The sequence below is a fragment of the Cydia pomonella genome, chromosome 8 (genome assembly GCF_033807575.1).
Source record: "Cydia pomonella isolate Wapato2018A chromosome 8, ilCydPomo1, whole genome shotgun sequence".
Classification (NCBI taxonomy): Eukaryota; Metazoa; Arthropoda; class Insecta; order Lepidoptera; family Tortricidae; genus Cydia; species Cydia pomonella.
Window position 1 is genome coordinate 23,123,801 of NC_084710.1, and position 3,507 is coordinate 23,127,307.

Genomic DNA, 3,507 nt, shown 5'->3' on the forward strand with positions numbered 1-3,507 from the left:
GATCGGTCGTCAAAAGAAATTTGATCCTAAAACAATCATAAAATTGATTGATACCATTAATACAAATTGACATTTAGTCTAAGCAATTTTTAACATATACGTGCCAACCCTAACAAAGAAGCGATGTGTCTCGGAATCTCGTTCACCTTAACTGGTTTATTTGGTCCAGAGCTAGCTGATTATTATAATTCTATGATGTATGGACACATCACACACGTCAGCGGCAGTTTATTGCATCGCTTGATTTATTGCTTAAATGCTGTTTTGGAGTATTAATTTGTTCGAGCTTAATTTCATGACATTACGAGTACTTGTGTAAATTAAACTGTACCCCTAGTGTAAATAAATTCGATTTCGAAACGTGACGTACGCGTTTGCGTTTAGTCTTATTTTGTATTGGATTTAGAAAGAGCGCGCCAAGCGGGACGTTTTGGAAACTCAAAATCCTATACAAAATGAGACTTAACGCAAACGCGTTCGTCACGTTATGATGTCGATCAAATTTACACTAGGGGTACTGTTTGGATTATTTACATGTTTCATCAAAATGTATGGATACTTAGAAAGTTTAGCTTAAGTTTAGTTTTTATTTAAAAATAATAATAAAATTCCGAATGAGTTAAGAAATACAGATGACATGATTAGTTTTAAAAGTAAATTATTTATATATTTAGTTGACAAAGCATATTATAGTATAAGTGAATTTTTGTTAGATGATTATTAATGGTAACTGTGCACAGCATGCAGTCACAGTCCTTGAATGAAAAATTGTACGCCTTACGGCACAACATAGTGATACGATGATGATGTATATGGGACCTGTATAATTGTATACATACCTATGTTGGACAAATAAATGCTTTTGACTTTTTTTTTTAAACCATGTCGGTGGCCCTAGATCAAAATTTAACTGTCTGGTAAGCGGTTGCTCTAGACGATGGAAGCATGTAACACCAAAGGTTGAAGAAAACTATCAAAAGTTTTAGTAACATGTACTTACATATACTGCTTGTTTTACATCCATCTATCTGTCTGTGATTTTCATCTTAATGCTAAATTAACTTCCCGTATATTATAATCACAAGTAATCAAGGATATTTATAATTAACAAAATGCACTTCTTATTAATAAATTACCTGTATGCAGATACTATTATTAATATCTTAAAATATTACCATTCAATAAATCTTCACAGAGGCATAATAATATTTAATATTAATGGTAATATAATTGTATTGAAGAAGAAACCTGCCTACAGGATGTGAAAAAACATATCAATTACTTTTTGATCAATCGTGAAATACTCGTGAGTTCAATGACACAGTGGTAGTTTATATTCGTTTAAAAACAGCTTAATGCAGTTACACTAGAATAGGAAATATTACTAGACAGCTTTGTACGTAATTATGGGTGAGTTTAATAATTAAATTCATTGTCGGTTGTATTTCAATGTTAACTAATTTATTATACATATACATAAGTTAAGGGTAATGAAAATGTAATCAAGACGAGACTGGCATTTCCTATTCCAGTCGAGTTGTTAACTCAATACTGCGTATTTTTTTCAAGAAAATACGCAGAACGAAATGTTACAAAAGCAATTACCTAAAACCTAAAGATTCAATAAACGGTGCGGTTAGGTACGGTCGAAGAGAATTGAGTATTGAGGCGTATAGGGAGCGTGCATGAACTGTAGGAGGCAGCACAGGAGCCGTCAGATTTTTGGCGCGAGGCGTAAATGTGATGTTTTTTATTCCGATGTAGCCCACAAGATGGCAGAATGACCTAGGGCAAACAGACATGTCGGCATTATTGCAAGGGCACGAAACACACAGACAGTAATGATCAAAAATGTACATGTTACCTACCTTAATATTAATACGATTCTCATTATTCCTGCTTCCCTAACCCCTAATAATGTTATAAGTTATAATTGCATATCTGATATGCGACTAGCCCAGAACCGGGATAAGTGGCGTACAAGAAGAGAGGCCTATGCTCAGTAGTGGGCGACAGGAGGCTAAAATGATGATAATGATGATGATCTAATTCAGATCTAATTCAAATCCTGTTATCATAATTAGAACTCTGTTCATTAAACCGCGTAACAGATTTAAGGTGCGACCAGACCGCAGCTTAAAAAACGGTCACGATACGGAATCGCAGTGACGCGTCGTATGCGTACCGTTTTTGACGTATGCTCCCCACACCGCTGCTTAAAATACGCTGACGCACCGTAAATTGATCTGCGTAAAAATCGCAAAAAATATTACACGGAGATCTTATGGCAGACACCACACCGGTGACGTAAAAGACGCAAAGATTTGCGAACAAAAAAGATTCGCGTGAAGCACGTCACTGCGATTCTGTACCGTCACCGTTTTTTAAGCTGCGGTCTGGTCGCACCTTTAGATGAAATTTGTCGCGTAGATTATTTGAGACCCAGGGAAGAGCATAGGACAATTATTATCACGGAAATCATAATTCTATGCAGAATTTGCGGGCAGAAACTACAGTATTAATAACATTTCGAAACATAGTTTAAGATTCCCTGGCGTCGTTAACAAAAAAGTTGATTCACCCTTAAAACACGATCTTGACACCAGCTCGAAGATGAGTTTCGTTTTCGACCGGCCGTCGGCCTTGACCGCACGATGACGCACCACTTTCTCAGCGTCGCACGCGCAGTTCGTTCCGATATCATGCGTACGAGTCCGACGCTCAATCGGACCAGTGTACGGTCGCCACCGGCAATATCGGAACGTCCAATGTGGTCACAAATATCTGAGCACGCCTCTACTGTCAAGGTGTTAGAGTCTGTTCAGATATTTTTAAAGACTGGCCGCTCCGTTATATCTGATGATGACTGCACAACCAGGAGGCCGATTTGAAAGTGCATTTCGACATTTTTGACATAAAAATATTGTAATTTTGTTTGTACTTGTCCGTACATGTATTGGTGGGAGCAAGACACACTGGCGAATGACAGTAATCTCTTCATCTCTTTGAACGCGACGTCTGTTATAATTCTGAGACGTACGGGCCAATTTGAGTTATTAGATCTGATTGCGATACTATACTGATCTGTCAGTGTCAAATGTGATATTTCTTCAATCAAAAACTTCATTTTTAACAGTGGCAGATCTATTATCTATAAAGGCTTTTAACAGTTTAAGATACACACGCATGCGCACATATTTTGTTTCTAAAAATCATGCTCGGTTCGAATAAAAAATCGCGGAATTTACAAAAAAGATGCATGTGTTATCGCAGCACATTCGATAAATCTAGACGCACCATTACGTTTTAAGCGCTAATAAACTGCTGGTGTAATAAAGAAAACTGTGCGAAATGAAACGCTAACCTAACCTGCCGCGGCCTATCGAAGGTGACAATCGCTACGACAACGAAACGCTTTGTCTCTCTATCACACTTTCATATTAGTGCGAGTGTGACAGTTGCGTTTCGTTCTTTACGGAGCGTAAGCGATTTACATGTTGTCTACGC